Source organism: Papio anubis, unplaced genomic scaffold (genome assembly GCF_008728515.1).
Source record: "Papio anubis isolate 15944 unplaced genomic scaffold, Panubis1.0 scaffold196, whole genome shotgun sequence".
In the NCBI taxonomy this organism is placed as follows: domain Eukaryota; kingdom Metazoa; phylum Chordata; class Mammalia; order Primates; family Cercopithecidae; genus Papio; species Papio anubis.
Window position 1 is genome coordinate 42,101 of NW_022161977.1, and position 18,682 is coordinate 60,782.

The 18,682-nt window shown below is 37.6% G+C and overlaps 1 long non-coding RNA gene across 1 annotated transcript in view; it reads right to left on the reverse strand.

Annotated features, from left to right (window-relative positions):
• Positions 1 to 640: 640 nt before the first annotated feature.
• Positions 641 to 18,682, reverse strand: part of LOC103885944 — a 50,306-nt gene continuing 32,264 nt past the window's right edge. The window contains exon 2 of the long non-coding RNA XR_649299.4: positions 641 to 852. This is a non-coding gene — a long non-coding RNA (uncharacterized LOC103885944). The remainder of the gene's footprint in view (positions 853 to 18,682) is intronic.

The window sequence follows — 18,682 nt, forward strand, 5'->3', positions numbered from 1 at the left end:
TATCAAAATATGAGAAATGGATTATAGGTGGGTAATGATAAAGGCATGGCGACTGTTTGGGGGCAAGTGCAGTGGGGGAGGGATGAGATGATAGAAAAGGACAGGAATAGAGGTGAAATGCAGATACATGTGAACAAAATTAAATGTTAAAAATCAAAAGGACTAATTGAAATGAATTGCAAATAGGAGTGGGGAAAATGTAGAAGGATTCTGTCCTTGACATTAACATTGACAGCCATATTTGAACATTCTTAGAAATCTTAGTATTAATACTACCAAAATCCTATTATTCCTTTTCATGCATATGACATTAATCCTGAAAATAATAGAAAGAATATCTATAGATATTCTATTATAAATAATAGAAAGAATATCATTCATGAATTGTGCTTCATCTGACTTCCTAAAGATAATGGTTTATAGTTCAAAGTTTAAAAAGCAGTTTATCTAAAAGAATGCTTGAAAATTACTGAAGATAAAATTAACCAATCATCCTATACTTAAGCAAGCAATTTAAAAACTTGTTTTCAATTTCCAGGTTATTTTTAAGATGTAAAATGACAATTTCCATTGTACGTTTCTCTTCTACTAGGAGTAAAGTAGTCCACATGTGCACAAACAAACCTTCAAATATGCAGAGTTATCACACACAGAAGTAATTTATTGCCATTTTTCCCCTTAGCTTTCTCTTTGGTTTCCCTTAAACTTCTCATTTGTTTACTCAAACTTTAAGAATATAAATATGCTCAAATGGGGTAAAATACTGTACTTCTTTTCAGTGTTCAGGAAGTGGAATATGTACTTTCAGAACTTCTTTCTTTTCAAAGTGGTAAAGTAGACACATCTGTACATCTGTGGGGTAACAAAGAGACACACATTAAAAATTCTGTGCTTGTCTAGACTTAATCAAACCCATTTCACAGTAGGTGTTAAATGCTTCTAATTAAAGTATTTAAGAAATTTTTAAAAATTCAAGAATCGTAGCAAAATGTAAACATTCAAAAATCAAAATTTTTATTTTCTACAGGCTCCACTTTGGTCTCCATAGTAACAAGAATATTTACTGGCTTGATTCTCTAATTGATTTTATGTATATATATATATATATATATACACACACATATGTATTATATATAGAGAGAGAGAGAGAAAGAGAGAAAGAAGAGAAGTATTGGCAGAGAAACAGGCTGTGTAATCTATATTCTTTCTTCTCCATGCTTCCCCACATTTCTTGCTCATAGCCTCCTAACCAAAATAGATTGATCTTTTCCAGGTGGTATTAACACTTCCAGGGTACTCTTCAGTGGGTGTGATGGACTGGAATGAGAAAGCGAACCGCTTCTCACAAAGGGGATAGGCTACAGAATTTGACATATTATTATGTCACTTGCCAAAATGGGATAAATTGCAAGACTTCCCTTCCATTAGACCGGACAGACACCCTCCCTTTTATTTAAGCTAAAGTATTGCCACCTGAACACATTTATCTGAAGACCACACTGCACAGAAAGGCAAAGATGACTCCATAGAACTGGTCTGTCTGCTTTCTTTCGTGGATGGTAGTTAGGAATTAAAAATTAATCTCATTACAAAGGCTTTTTCCATCTCACTCCTTCAATTCTTTCTCATTGCTTCAGCTGTGCCTCACTGCAACTCCTTTTTATGGTTATTCAAAAGGCACACCCTTGTAAGTCCTCCTCAACTTCATTTTTCTTGATCTCAAACCAGGAAAAAAATTAAACAATTATTTTCTCAGTGTTCTATTTAGACAAAAACCACTATAGAAAAATGAAAAAAGAAAGATTCAAGAGACTTGAGAGTGAAACAAAGAAGTGAAATAAAAATCAAAGTTTGAAGCAATATGGTACAGAATTTTAATTCACCTTGAGGATTATTCATTTCAAAGCTCTAGTGAATTTTCTGACTGTCATATGTAGTTCTATTCTCCCACAACATTAGAATGCTAAATGCAATGCTATCATAGGAACTGATGACTCAGAGGATTTGTTCGTTTATATAAACTGTTTATCAGAGGAAGTATTTTGGAAGGTGTGTCTTACTCTCATCTGAACTCCAGATTATTATTTCACCAATCTCAGTTGTTATACAAACTTCTGATAGCAATGTATTGGGTGTTACAGAAGCAGCCACTTCCCTTCACAATTTTGTAGAAATATAAAAAGTACTTTGTTTTCACTGTTTAGTCATTTTAATTGCTCAAGTTTATTAATGATATATGACTTTATCTCATTCATCTATCATGTTAAGCTAGATTATAGTGTTATAATAAACAACTCCAAAATGTCAATCACTTAAAATAACACAAGCTAATTTATTGCTCATGGCACATATTTAGCTTGGTTTGGTAAGGAAGACTTTGCTCATGATAACCGTTCAGGGCCCCGGGATGATGGAGTTGACCACTTTAGGATGCTACCAGTGCAAAAAGAGGTTTGAGGGACTCCATGGTAAGGGAAAGAAGAGCTAGAGAATTAAGCACCAGCATTACATGGTTCATCCTGGAAGTGATACTGCATACTTTTGCTCATATTTCATTGGCTTTTAAGTGGTAGACAAGTAGAAATCAAGGAAACCCTAAAATTGACAAATATTGATAATGTCTACATCATCCCTTCTTCTCCATATTAAGCTATTTGGAGTTGTACCTCATAGCAACAGGTCCTAGGCGGCTCACATGATTCCTGCCCCCTGCTGTTGATGCCCTATATAACCCTTCAGGCTTTGTGTTTGGGCTGGACCTGCTGATATGATTTGGCTCTGTCCCCACCCAAATCTTGCCTTTAATTGTAATAACCCCCCCATGTCCAGGGTGGGGCCAGGTGGTGAAGATTGAATCATGGGGGTGGTTTCCCCCATACTGTTCTCGTGGTAGTGAATAAATCTCATGAGGTCTGATTGTTTTATAAATGGGAGTTCTCCAGCCTAAGCTCTCTCTTGCCTGCTGCCATGTAAGACATGTCTTGGTACCCCTTCACTTTCCTCCATGATTGTGAGGTCTCCCCATCCATGTGGAATTTTAAGTCAATTAAACCTCTTTCCTTTATAAATTACCCAGTCCCAGGTATGTCTTTATTAACAGCGTAAGAACAGATTAATATACCTGCATATTAGTTTGCCAGGGCTGCAGTACCAAAGTACCACAGAATGGACAATTTAAACAACAAAAATTAATTTTCTCGCAGTCTTGAAGGCTTGAGGTCTGAGATCAAAATGTCGGTAAGGTTAATTCCTTTTGAGACCTCTCTTTTTGGGTTATTAATATCCATATTCTCCTCGTGTCTTCACAGGGTTGTTCTTCTATATGTGGCTGTGCCTAATCTCTCCTCTTCTTATAAGGAGACCAGTCATATTGGATGAGGGCCTACTATAATAAACTCATTTAAGCTTACTTACCTCTCTAAAGGCACTATCTCCAAATTCAGTCACATTCTGAGGTACTGAGTGTTAGAGCTTCAACATGAATTTTGGGAAGTACACAACTCAGCACAACAACCTGTGACATGTCTCTATCCAGTAGAATATGGCAAAGGTGATGGGGTCTTGTGGATGTAATTAAGTCCCAAATCAGTTGATTTTCATTTAATCTAAGGGAAAATTATTCTGGATAACACTGAGTTAATCAGACCTAATCCATTAAAAGGAAGACTGAGCTTTTCCTAGGAAGAGAAACTCCCCTCATAGCCTTCATGAAGTAACCAGCCATGTGTCAAAGACCTGTAGATGACCTCTAGGACCTGATGCAACTACCAGTCAATAGCCAGCAAAATTCTGGGGCCCCCAGTCATACAGATGTAAGAAAATTAATGTTGCCAAAAACCTGAAATAGCTTGGAGATGAATTCTACCCCTGTTTGGCCTCCAGACAAGAATGCAACCCTGCCAGCACATTTATTATAGCTGTGTAAGATCCTGAGCACCAACTGAACTGTGTCCAGGATCCTGACCTATGGAAACTCTAAGATAATAAATATGTGTTTTTTAGCTGCTAAATCTGAGATAATTTGTTACATAGCAATATAAACTAATACATAGCAGTAGTGACTTTGTTCCCATTTGAGGTGTAGCAATCTGACAACTTGGAAATGTGATTTTAGGCAATAATTTACTCAACTTTAAAAAGTGTTTCAATGTGTGTGTGTGTGTCTGGTTTAGCAGTCTCATTCCTAGTTCCTGTGATGCCTCTAACATTATTTTCCCTTTGCCTCATTTTTCTTTCCTAATGTTCATTATCTTTCTTTTATAACTTTATTATTAATATTATTTTTGATTGACAAATATTAACTATATTCATTTATGGAGTACAATGTACTGCTTTGATATATGTGTACAGTGCAGAATGATTTAATCAAATTAGTTAACATGTTTATCACCTCATTTACCTATCATTTTTATAGTGAGACATTTTAAATTTGCTCTTAGTTATTTGAAATATGTAATACATTATTATTGACTATAGTCATCTTGCTGTGCATTAGATCTCAAAACCTATTTCTCTTGTTTCTTCAAAACTTTGTAGGCTTTGATCAATAACAACCTCCAATTCTCTCCTTCCCTACACTCTCAGCCTCTGGCAAGCATTGTTCTACTCTGTACTTCATAAATTAAACTTTATTTGATTCCACATATAAGGAGATCATGTAGTATTTCTTTTTCTGTGCCCAACTTATTTCACTTAGCATAATGTCCTCCAGCTTCATCCATCTTGTTGCAAATGACAAGACTTCTTTTTTTAAGGCCTAATAATATTCCATTGTGTAAATATAGTCATGCACTTCATAATGATGTTTTCATCAATGACAGACCACATATAAGATTGTGGCCCCACAAGATTAGAATGCTGTATTTGTGCTGTAACTTTTCTACAGTGAGATGTGATTAGATACACAAATACTTACCATTTTGTTACAATTGCCTAAAGTATTCAGTATAGTAACATTCTCTGAAGGTTTATAGCCAAGGAGACATAGACTATACCACACATCCCAGATGTGTAGTAGGCTATACTCTCTAGATATAAATACACTCTGTGATGTTTGCATAACAATGAAATTGCCTAACACCACATTTCTCAGAATGTATCTCTGTTGGTAAGTGAAAAATGTGACTGTATGTCACATTTTCTTTATCAATTTATACACTGATGAACACTTACGTCGTTCTCATATCTCGGTCATTGTGAACAACGTTGCAATGAACATGGAAATGCATGTATCTCAACATGTTGATTATATTTGTCATATATATTTATGTGCTCCACTATTGGGTACACATATATTTACAATTATTATGTCTTCTTGGTGAATTAGCCCCTTTATCATTACATAAGGACCTTCTTTATCTCTTTTTATAGTTTTTGACAGTCTATTTTGTGTGGTGTAAATATAGTTACCTCTCTTCTCTTTCAGTTTCAAATTATGTGGAATATCTTTTTCCATTTCTTCATGTGCACTCTTATGTGTGTCTTTATTAGTAAAGTGAATCTCTTGTAATTAGCATATGATTAGATATTGCTTTTAATCCATTCAGCCACTCTACATCTTTTTGTTAGAGAATTTAATCTATTTACATTCACAGTAATTATTGATATGTAAGGAACTGCTATCATCATTTTGTAATTTGTTTTCTGACTGTTTTCTGCATCTTTTGTTTCTTTCATCCTCTCTTACTCTCTTTCTTTGTGGCTTGATAGTTTCCTGTAGTGGTTTGCTTTGAATCCTTTCTTTTTGTATTTTGTGCACTGACTATAGGTTTTTTCTCTGTGGTAACTATGAGGCTTACATATCCTCAAAACAGGCTACCCTAAGCTGACAACAACTTCACTTGAATCACCTACAAAAAATTCTACCTGTTCACTCCCTCCCTCCCAATCTTGTATGATTTTGGTGTCAAATTTTACTTTTTGTGATTTGTATCTCTTAAAATGTGTTGTAACTATAGCTGTTTTTAAAAATCTTGCCTCTTATTTTTCCTAATAGGGATAAAAGTTATTTATACACAACTCTTAAGAGTATTAGAGAATTCTGCATGTTACTAGGTATTACTTATACTATTGACTTGTTTACTTTTATATGTATTTGATATTAATTAGCAGCCTTTCATTTCAGCTTGAAGAACTACCCTTAGCTATTCCTGTGAAACAGGCCTAGAGGTCATGGACTCCCTTAGGTTTAGTGTGTCTGTGCAAGTTTTATATCTCCCTCATTTCTGAAGGGCAGTGTTGCTTGGTAAATAACTTTACCAGAGTAAATACTTTGAATATATGATCCCACTCTCTCTCCTGGTCTGTAGGGTTTCTCTTGAGAAATCTCCCAAAAAGCAAATTAGGGCTGCTTTGAATGTGATATGTTTCTTATGCCTTGTTACTTTAAGTATTCATTGTCTTTAATTTTTTATAATTTGTGATATATCTGGTGAACTCCTCTTTATGTTGAATTTGATCAGTGATCTCTGAGCTCCTTGTTTCTTGATGTCATCTTTCCCCAAATTTGGGAAATTTTCAACTATTATTTCTAAAAATATGTTTTCTAGGCCTTTTCTTCTCTCTTTTCCTTCATTCATTCTTATTACGAGGAGGTTAATTTGTGATGGTATCCCATAATTCCTGTAGGCATTCTTTATTTATTCTTTATTTTATTTATTTATTCTTTATTATTTATTTATTCTTTATTCTTTTCTTTTCTTTTTTTTTTTTTTTGAAACAGAGTCTCACTCTGTGGCTCAGGCTGGAGTGTAGTGGTCTAATCGTAGCTCACTGCAACCTCCGTGTACCAAACTCAAGTGGTCCTCCCACCTCAGCCTCCCAAGTAACTGGGACTATAGGTATGCTCCACCACACATGGCTAATTTTTCTATTTTCAAATGAGTTTTTTCTTTTTTTCTTTTCTTTTTTTTTTTTTTTTTTTTGAGACAGAGTCTCGCTCTGTCACCCAGACCCAGGCTGGAGTGCAGTGGCACAATCTCCACTCACTGTAAGCACTGCCTCCGCGGTTCACGCCATTCTCCTACCTCAACCTCCCTAGTAGCTGGGACTACAGGCGCCCACCACCAGGCCCGACTAATTTTTTTGTGTTTTTAGTAGACATGGGGTTTCACCGTGTTAGCCAGGATGGTCTTGATCTCCTGACCTCGTGATCCGCCCGCCTCGGCCTCCCAAAGTCCTGGAATTACAGGTGTGATTACAGGTGTGAGAAAAAGCCTGGTCTCAGATGGGCTTTTTCTTCATGTTGCCCATGCTGATCTCCAACTTCTAAGTTCAAGCGATCCACCTGCCTCTGCCTCCCAAAGTGCTGGGATTACAGCCGTGATCCCCTTCACCTGGCCTACTCCTTTTTCTTTTTGCTTCTCTGATTGTATAATTTAAAATCTCCTGTCTTCCTACTCATAGGTTTTTTATTCTATTTGATTAGGTTTGTAGCTGAAGCTTTCTATTGAATTTTCATGTAACTTATTGTATTATTTATCTCTATGACTTCTATTTGTTTTTCTTATAATTATTGTTTTTATTTCTTTGTAAAACTATTGTTCATGAATCATTTTCCAAGTTTTATTTAATTTTCTACCCATATTTTCTCATAGTTCCCTGAAGTTCTTTAAGATCTTTATTGTAAATTATTTGTCAGTAATTTTATAGACCTCCATTTCTTCTTGGCAGATTAATAAGCTTTATTAGTTTATTTTGGTAGTGTCATATTTCCATGATTTTTCATAATTCTTGTGTCTTTATTTTTATACCCCTGCATTTGAGGGGATGGCCACCTCTTTTTGCCTTTGCAGGTGTTATCTGTTAGTAATAGACGTTTACAATATAGTCTACCTAGGGATTCTGGATGGACCAGCTGGTAGCAATCCCAGACATACAGTCCTTGGTGTCAGGTTCGCTAGTTAGGCTGGGTCACTTCCTATACTCAAGTCAAATGGTATGCCTGGCTGCTCTATGGTCCACTGAGACCACTGTCTGTACTCTACCATCAGGTGGGACTGCTGGCTGGACTCTGCAATGGTCTTTGACCAGGCGGGGCTACGGGTTGTTTTCCCTGGCTTAATGGTACTGTTATTTTGAATCTATACTTGGGCAAGACTGTGTGATGGGTTCCAAGGCTGGATGAGGTCTCTGAGGTTGCTGCTCAGCCACAAAAGATGGCCAAGACCAGAGGCCATTCTCCACAGATATGTTTAGACTTGGGCTTGCCTTCTGACCTAGGGTGGGCTTAAGCAGAACACCAAGGTTTTGTGGAGTCATTGCTCTTCAGCTTGGGTTGAGCAGGGCCAGATGCTCTCTTCATGGGTAATCACTGACCTGCAGTTGCATTCTGGCTTTGGGAAGACTTAACAGCATATGTGCTTACTTGGATTACCTCTCCTTCAGTAGATTTGGACAGAGCCAGATGCTCACTCTGTGGGTCATTGTGGACCAGCAATTGCTTTCCAATCTGGGGATGACCTAACGTGACCACCAGAACTTAGTTGGGTTATTTTTCCGTCATTAAGATTGGGCATTGGGCAGGACCAGATGCTCCACCCATGGGTAATCACAGACCTACAGTTGCCTCATGACCTGTGTGAGAGCACCACGGCTGTGTGGAGAAGATGGATAGGGATTTAACCCTAGAAAACCCATGGACCATGTTTCCTGTGACATAATACTGTGGCTGGCTTCTCTGGTGTGGCACCCCTGTTGGCTGGAATGCACACTAACCACCAATATCTATGTTTTGGTCAATGTGACTCCCACCCCTGTTCTTTGTTTCTAACTGAACCCAGGTGGCCTGGCCCTGCCAGATTCCCAATGTCTCCCATGGGACAAGAATGGAGTAAACCTCCTGTAAAGGTTCCCAGAATGGTGGAGAAGATGAATATCTGCTTCCAACTCACTTTTCCCACTGTAGAAACCATGGGTCCAGGGGAATCCTCTGTAGAGCTATGCGGGCTTGAGGTAGTGGTGACACGGTCAAAGAAACTCATTCTCTTATTGTTCAATCATAGGTTTTTGCTCTGTAGCCCAAGGGATTTTCTGAGTCTCATTCCCAAATTCTAGGCTATTCATAGTAGTATTCTTGCCTGTGGATAGTTGCTTGTTTGATTTGGGGGCCAGTGGGGAGGGGGTGAGGAGTAAGTGAAGCTGGAGAATTCCTATTCTGCCATCTTGCCGATGTCACTCTTATTATCTAAATTTCCGTGTGTGTGTGTGTGTGTGTGTGTGTAACAAAGTAGTCTGTGTATTCTTAAATAAACCCTGTCACTAGATTGTCGTGTAGCATTAGATAAGCAATTTGATTACAACTCCCTCTCTCTCTGTTTTTCCATACAGCTAGTGGAAGCTGTCAAACAATGCTTGTTGAGCTTCTGGAAAGAATCAGCTTTCAGAAATTGCATTTTGCTACCTAACTGCCATTTCAAGATGGCATGGAATCCAACATTCACTGGGCATTAGTAGAGGCTGTACTTCCAAGGAACTGGCTTTAGATTGTAAGGAGTTTCAGCAAATGATTAAATAATGTCACAACTGATGCTTTAGGAAAGTATAGACCTATAAAGTTTATGAGGTATTATTTATACATTTAATAAAAGGATTTTAGACTCTTAAAGCAATGCCTGGCATAATTAGTGACCAAATATGTTTTTTAAATAAATGAACGGGCTTTAAATATAATTATTTAGAATAGTCACCCACTTACTCAGTAAACATTTCTGAATGCCTATGACATGTAAGCCCTGAGCTGTGTGCTGAAAAAATGTCATGAAAGAAAGAAGGAAATAACTGTTTAAGGCTATGATGAAAATCAGGAAGTTTCAATTTTTAAAAAATAGATTTTAAAAAAATGAAGAGAAAGCTGTCAGTTGAAGTTGAGATGGGGAAAGGGAGTTGGGAAAGAAGGAAAAAAATATTCAATGCAGAGGACACCACGGGAGCAAAAATTGGGAGATGTGTGAATGACTGATTTGTCTGAGATGGGGAGTCATCCCATATGTTGGCAGAAGTGTTTAAAGGAAGGAGCCATAACCAGGAGCTTTCAGACCAGATTTTATTCGTAGACAGATTATGTTTTGACTATACAATGATTGCTACAATTTTGAATTAGCTGTCGCATTGAAAAGAGCTTGAAATAATGCATAGCCCTTATATATGTTATGTACATGTTTGCTGGTATTATGGAAAAAAATTACAGCAAAACTCTAAATTTCTGAAAGATCAAAACTATGGGAACAGTTTACTGGAACAGATCCTTCAAAGAGGACATGATGCCTCACAGTCACCACACACTATATGCACCATTCCTCAGTCATACTCCAAGTCATGTCAAACATTTACACCATTCATTTGGTCCCTGCAGGCGTTTGAGCTTTCAGAAACCTGGTCAAGCACTCAAGTTCAGGGTCTATCATTAACAGAGCATGTGCTTTTATGTCATGCTGAGGAGTTTAAACATTTTCATAAAGACAATAGAGAACTATAAAAATGATTGCAATTCAGGGAATAATACTATTTTATCTATGTTACATTAATACTAGGTTTAACCATATGAACTTGTCTCTTTTTTTACTAGTCAAAAATAATCAAATATCAGCAACTTGCTTTGGTTCTAACTAATAGAAGCATCATTTTAGTTACATGTAGTAAATGTACTAGAAAACAAAAGTGAGGAAAAATTGAAGGTAGAAAAACTAGATAAGAAGAAATTATAATGACCGATACAAAATAATGACAGCCCAGATTTGGCTAATGTGAGATAATGACAGTGGAAATGAAGCAACACCACAATTCCATTGGAGAGCTTTCCTATTACCTAGAATTTCATACATCATATTACATAAAATTATCTGAATAATCGAAGTCTGGAAGAGAAGACAAGTTTTGCCTTCATCCTTGTAGCTACTGAAAGGTACAAATAACAGCAATAAACCACATTATTTTAAAAACTGAGTTCAAATGACACTTTTCCCAAGGATGTCCAGATATTTATAAGCCATTAGCTCATAAGTGAGAGGATATCTTACGTACATTAGACAGCTATTTGCCCATTCTCTGCCTCATTTTTCTCATCTAAAAGAGAAATAATAGCATCTACTTAAAAATGTATTGTAAGGATTGAATGAACTAATAAATAAAAAGTGGTTCAAACATTGATTAGCATATAGCAAACACCCAATAAATTTGACCATATTATTATTACCATTATTTTTAGCAATTTCGTTAATTTACATATGAGAAAAAATAATGCACAGAGAAATAAAGTAATTGATTTGAGCTGTTCCAGGGAATCAATAATGAAGTCAAAACTAGGATGTAGTGAAGAAGTCCTGAGAGTAGTGAGAAACAAGAATATAGGATTGAAAGATGGAAAGTCCCCATGAATATGAAGTGTTGCTGTAGTTGGAGTTTACAAAGGGTAGTAAGCCATAGAGATATAAGTTGGTGGTGCTTAGACAGTATATAAACTTACACCTAAAAAGGAGCTACTGTTATTGGTAATGACAAGATGTAGGGTATGACCATGATAGTGTGTAAGGGAAGGCAGAATAAAATTATTAGAGAAGATTCCAAAAGACTGAAAAACCATGGTTTTGTGATGATCATTACTGTGTGTTTCACACACTACTGTGTGAAATTATTAAAGAAGTAATAAAGGGTTAGTGTTGGAAAGTGAAGATGATCCAGAAGCTAAAATCTCTGAGAAATGAGACGAAGTGACCCAAGAAATGGAATAATGAGTGGTATAGTCTGGAGTCATCTAGTGGTTTTGTGAAGGATAAAGGAAAAATGGTATGAAACTAGCAAAAAGAAATATGGATGCCATCTACTCTCTTTCCAGGGTCTATATAATAGGAAAGTTTTGGGAGATAGAACAGCCTGTGATTGTGAGGAATGTTGGGGAAACATCTGAGGAAAACCAGGTTTTTGTTAGAGTGAGAGGATAAAAGAAAGGCAATTCGAGGTAAAAGATTTGCTGGTGATTAGTTTTAGAGAGCCCCAAGAGAGTTTCAGGAGCCAGGGAGGTTTTGGAGATATGGAGGGTGTGGTGTTTTAAATGTTTGTGTCCCTTCAAAATTCATGTTGAAACTTAATCCCCAATGCAATAGTATTGCACTGGGGTCTTGAGTTGGTGATTAGGTCATAAGAGTCAACCCTCATGAATGCTGTTAGTGCTTTTATAAAAGGGCTTCAGGGATTCTATTTGGCCACTTTTTGGACTTCCACCATGTGTGAAGACACATAGAAGGTGTCATCCATAAGAAACAGTCCTCCTCAGACACCAAATTGGCTGGCATCTTGATCTTGGATTTCCCAGGTTCCAGAACTGTGAGTAATAAATTTCTATTATTTATAAATTACCCAGTCTAAGGTATTTTGTTATAGTAAACCAAATGGACTAATACAGAGGGTTAGAAAGTGACTCAGAACCACTGGGGATTAGAGTCTTGGGTAATGAGATTTGATTGTGGTTTTCTTGGGGTGACTGACCTGATTTGGGATAAAGGTCATAAGGAAATTAGTCCTGAAGATCCCAAGGAAGATAGTGATGAAGAAGCTATGAGTACATAGGAGACAGAAATATGGGATAGGGAAGATATTTTCCAGAGCAAGAAGAGTTCTTGGCCTTCCCTTGATTGCTAATAATAAATGTGAGGTATCCTGCTGAAGAATGGTCTTATTTCAAATAGAAGCACTCTTTTTCTCTCCAGTCATACGGCACTCTGCAAGACAATAGTTCTACCCCAAGCAAATTATGTCACTCTTGACTTTTAGGACAGCCTCCTTAAAATAAGGATCTGGACCACAATCCTATGCACATTCTCAATAGTGGCCATTTCTCATCTTCTGAAAAATTTTAGAAATGTCCAGGCCTTCAGAGTAAAGAGTGTACTAGTCCATTCTCATGCTGCTAATAAAGACTTACCTGAGATTGGGTAATTTATAAAGGAAAGAGGTTGTATTGACTCACAGTTCACCGTGGCAGCAGAGGCCCTACAATCATGGCAGAAGAGAAAACAAACAGGTCCTTCTTCGCATGGCAGCAGGAAGAAGAATGAGAGCTGAGTGATGGGTGGAGCCCCTTATAAAACCATCAGATCTCCTAAGAACTTACTCACTATCATGAGAATAGCATGGGGGAAACCACTCCCATGATTCAATTACTTCCCACTGGGTCCCTCCCACCAAACTTGGATATATTATGGAAACTGCAATTCAAAATGAGATTTGGATGCAGGCACACAGCCAAACCATATCATTCTGTCCCTGGACCCTCCCAAATCTCATGTCCTCACATTTGAAAGCACAATCATGCCTTCCCAACAGTCCCCCAAAGTCTTAGCTGATTCCAGAATAAACCCAAAAGTCCAAGTTCAAAGTCTCATCTGAGACCAGGCAGGTCTCTTCCACCTACAACTCTGTAAAATCAAAAGTAAGTTTTTACTTTCTACACACGATGGGGGTACAGCCATTGTGTAAATATACCCATTCCAAAAGGGATAATTTGTCCAAAACAAAGGGGCTATAGAACCCGCGGGAGTCTGGAATTCAATAGGGCAGTCATTAAACCTTAAAGTTTCAAAATGATCTCCTTTGAGTCGATATCTCACACCCAGGTCACACTGATGCAAGAGGTGGGTTCCCATAGCTTTGAGCAGCTCCACCTCTGTGACTTATCAGGGTAGAGCCCCCCATCCAGCTTTCACAGCTGGTGTTGAGTGTCTGTGGCTTCTCCAGGTGTATGGTGCAAGCTGTCTCCAGGTGTATGGTGCAAGATCTACCATTCTGCTGTCTAGAGGATGGTGACCCTCTTCTCAGAGCTCTACTACGCAATGCCCCAGTGGGAACTCTGTGTGGGGCCTCTGACCCCAAATTTCGTTTCCACACTGTCCTAGCAGAGGTTCTCAATGAGAACTCTAGCCCTGCAGCAAGTTACTGCCTGGACATTCAGGCCTTTCCATACACCCTCTGAAATCTAGGCAGAGGTTGCCAAACCTCAATTCTTGTCTTCTGTGCACCCGTGGGACCAACACCACATGGAAGTTGCCAAGGCTGGGGGCTTGCGCTCTCTGAAGCAATGTCCTGAGCGATACCTTTGCCAATTTTAGCCATAGCTAGAGCAACTAGGATGCAGTCTAAAGGCTGCACAAAGCAGAGGTGCCCTGGACCCAGCCCAGGAAACAATTTTTTCCTCCTCAGGGCCTGTGATGGGAGGGGCTGCTGTGATGGTCTCTGACATGCCCTGGAGACATTTTCCCCATTGTCTTGGTGATTAACATTTGGCTCCTCATGACTTATGTGAATTTCTGCAATCAGCTTGAATTTCTACCCAGAAAACGGGTTTTTCTTTTTCTATTGCATCATCAGGTTGACCTTTTTTTCAAACTTTTATGTTCTACTTCCTCTTGAATATTTAAAAATTTTTTTAGAAATTTCTTCCACCAGATACCCCAAATCATCTCTCTCAAGTTGAAAGTTCCACAGGTCTCCAGGGCAGGGGAAAATGCTACCAGTCTCTTTGCTAAAGCATACCAAGAGTCACCTTTGCTCCAGTTCCCAATACATTCCTCATCTTCATCTGAGACCACCTCAGCCTGTACTTCATTGTCCATATCACTATCAGCATTTTGGTCAAAGCCATTCAACAAGTCTCCAGGAAGTTCCAAACTTTCCTACAACTTCCTGTCTTCTGAGCCCTCCAAGTCTCTAGGACATTCCAAACTTTTCCACATTTTTCTGTCTTCTTCTGAGTCCTCTAAGCTGTTCCACCCTCTCCTTGTTACCCAGTTCCAAAGTCACTTCCACATTTTTGGGTATCCTTATAGCAGCACACCACTTCTGGTACTAATTTACTGTATTAGTCTGTTCTCATGCTACTAATAAAGAGATACTCGAGACTGGGTAATTTCTAAAGGAAAGATGTTTAATTGACTCATAATTCAACTTGACTCATAATTCAACATGACTGGGGAGGCCTCAGAAAGTTATAATCATGGCAGAAAGGGAAGCAAACATGTGCTTCACATGGCAGCAGGAAGGAGAAGAATGAGAGCTGAATGAAAGGGAAAGCTCCATATACAACCATCAGATCTTGTGAGAACTTACCATCACAAGAATAACATGGGGGAAACTGCTCCCATGATTCAATTACTTCCCACTAGGTCCCTTCCACACACTTGGAGATTATGGGAACTACAATTCAAGATAAGATTTTGGTGGGGATACAGCCAAACCATATCAAAAAGCACCCTTATCATTTGTTTGCACATCTATCTCTATGCTTGATTATGAACTACCTGCATTCAAAAAGCATATTGTAGTCATATCAATACCCCTAAGTAACTAACAGAATATTTTTGTTGAGATATTGTTGCTGAATATTTTAATATCTAAAAGGCTTTTACCATGTCTATGTAACTACCTGTTCTATCATTAAAAGTACTTATGTTTTAATGTTTTCTAATAAGGATAAATTTCTTCACAGAACTCAAGGCAATGAATATTCAATTAAATTCAATATATATTGAATACTTGTTTTATAAATGAAACACTGCTATGCACTAAAAGGAATATAACTATACAGAAAACATTGTTTCTCTCCTTGAGAAGCTAACTTTCTAAAAAGAGCATTAAAATTGTAATCCGAATTAATCAGTCTAGGCAATTATCATTTTGGAATTGTTTAACAGATTCATTGCCCATGAAAATTACAGCATCATTTATATCCATCCTTTGAAGATAAACTTGATTTTTGGAAATGCAGTAATACCAGGGTGATGATGTCTAGCAAGGCATTAAGAACCATCTCCATCTGCAGCAGTATCCCAGCAGCATGGTTGGTGAGCATTGTGCCAGGAAGGTTTTGGGAGCTATGTTATAACAGCACCAACAAAAAATCCCCTCTTACATTTAAATATTTCATATACATTTTTTAACAGAAAAGGAAAAGAGAGGCTCGGTTTCTCCTTATAATATACATGCTATTTATGGATTGTATTATACCTAAAAATACATATGCTCTAATAACATCCTCAGTAATATTTTGAGTCCTACTGAGAAGTGAGTGCTTTGAAAGCTTGACAAGAAGAAAAGAAAGGAGTTTGGCAAAAAAAAAAAAAGTTAACAGAAGTCACACCTCATCAGTGAGAGTCAAAATAATACAATTTACATGATCCTGGGAAACGGGGCAGGGGGGGCGGGGGGCGTTTCTAAGCAGCCACCAATAACACATATATTAGTCAACCTGCCAGCACCCTGGGAAACTATCAGTTTGTTGAAGGAAAAAAATAAAAATAAAAATAAAATCACTGCCTTGAAAGTAACTTAAAATTGCTGTGTGGGCAGGGTCATGAATGATCACCACAGATTCCTGCCCCCACACCTTTTAACAGGACTTTATAAAATGCAACTCCACGTACAAATATGCTTTATTTTAAAAATTCTCAGCCATGGGGAGGTCTTCATACTCCCGGAATGCAGATCCCACGTGCTGCCTCTGTCTGCCCTATTTATTGGACAGAGTTTGAGGCAAAAGTGATCAGTTCAGCAAAAGTATTAACTGTGTCAGGAAAGAGCACAGAAATGGATAAGCTTCTGGGGAGCTCATTTTGTGATGGACACTTGAAAGACGTGTATGTGGTTCTCAGGTCACTATGATCTGAGAGCAGGGTTACATGTCCATAGGAACAGTTTTGTCAACCAAAGCCTATTTCTTTCTAACAATGCTAGACTGGTCATTCTTCATTCAAACTATATTCTTCAAGCATCTATTATGTAACAGGCATGCAATACAGTGCCTCGGATAGTGCAATGCATGAGGCGGAAATGGTGTCTTCCTTACAGATCTTCCAGTCCTATAGTAACTCAAGGAACTGAAATATGGTTCAGTTCTGATAACTGAGCACTCTGATAATGGAAACACATGGTTTTACAAGAACTCAGAAGAGACTAACCCAGAAGTGAGGGTCAGAAAAAACATGAAAGAAGACAGTAAAATCTGGAACCAGAAGAATAAGTAAACATTAGCATAATATAATAGAGAAGAAAATAGGGAGAGGCACCATTTCCAGGAGAGAAAACTGCACGGACTTGTTAACTCAGTGCTGAGACAAGTTATATCACCTCTGGCATGGAGTAATCACTATAGAATGCTCATAAAAACAATTAGCACTTTGTATGGTTTTCTGGGTCAAAACCAACAGGCTTAATCCCCTTCTTATTAAGTTCTAACCATTGTATTAATTCCAAAAACCTAACATTTGAAAACTTGCATCCTTTCTTCTTTTGAACCTAAGAGAGTCCTATGTTATGACAACCTCACCACTTTCTTAACAAACCAATAGACATGGCCTTACAAGCGTTTTCCAGTAGAGTTCTCTGAATCAGGTATCTCTGACAAAGTACCATCATCACCCACTTTAGAAAAACCAGGATCTCTAAAGCCTTTGTGGCCAAAAGCTTCCCAGCCTTACTTGACAAATCTCTTGTTTCAACCTTTAGGTATCTGGTAGCCTTCAGCTGTCTCTGAAAGAATGCCCTTTAACAAACATTTACGAGGTATTCTTTCCAAATGAAGCACATTAAGCCTCTGGATCTAATCACCTATTTACAGGAAATATAGGGGATAGAGTAATATTTTATATGACATCATGAGAATCCAATCTTGAAGATCTAGAATGTGGGAAAGTACAGGACGAATGATCCCATTTCTTTGCTAAATAAATGTTTAAGAAAAATAAAGGAGGAGAAATCTATAGATCAAAACAATCTTAAGAGACATATCGACCAATTCAATGTGGCAGCTTTTCATAGGACCCCAATTTAAACAACAAAAACAACTGCTAAAAACGGACAACAAAAAAGACAATCATGAAAATTCAAATGCTGAATACTTGATGATTTTAAGAAGCAATCAATTTAAGGGGTGTGAGAGAATCAGATTGTTGCTACAAGCCTTATGACTTCTAATATTTTAGAGATAATTACCAAATTATTTATAAATAAAATGATATATGGATTGTCTTTAAAACATCTAGTGGCAGAAGGTTTATAGAGAAATAATACTAGCCATAAATTAATAATTGTCAACTTGGTATCATGGCTAAGTGAGAGTTGTTTTTTTTTTTTTTTACTTTTTTCTATATTTGAAGTTTTCTATAATAAAAAGTCAGAATTCCCTCAAATGTAAAAATGTCTTTAAAAAATCGGTTGTTCATTCCCTCAAAATATATTGAACCAACATCACAGTCTTTCTCAGAGATGTCGCAAGTCAATGGTTGTTAAATGTTTTTGCAGGAATAATGAAATTGATGGCATTTCAGTAGTCTGAACACGTGGAATTAAACTGGGTATCTGCAAGGGTAGCACCATCATCACTTGGGAGCTTGTTAGAAATGTACAATCTCAGGTCCCACCTCAGACCTACTGCATCAGAATCTCTACATTTTAATAACCTTCCTTATGGTAGATATGCCCATTAAACTTTGGGGCTCAGTAGGCTGGAGGTCAGGAAGAATTCCATAGCATTGCTTTAAACTAAAGTCACAGTGCATGGGTAAAAGAGGAAGAGAAAAGAAGCCATTATATATGAAATCGTGCAATTTCCATAAGAGATGTTATTTTATTTGTTTATTCAACATATATTTATTGAGCACGTGCCATGCGTAGGGTACTGTTTTATGTGCTGAGGATA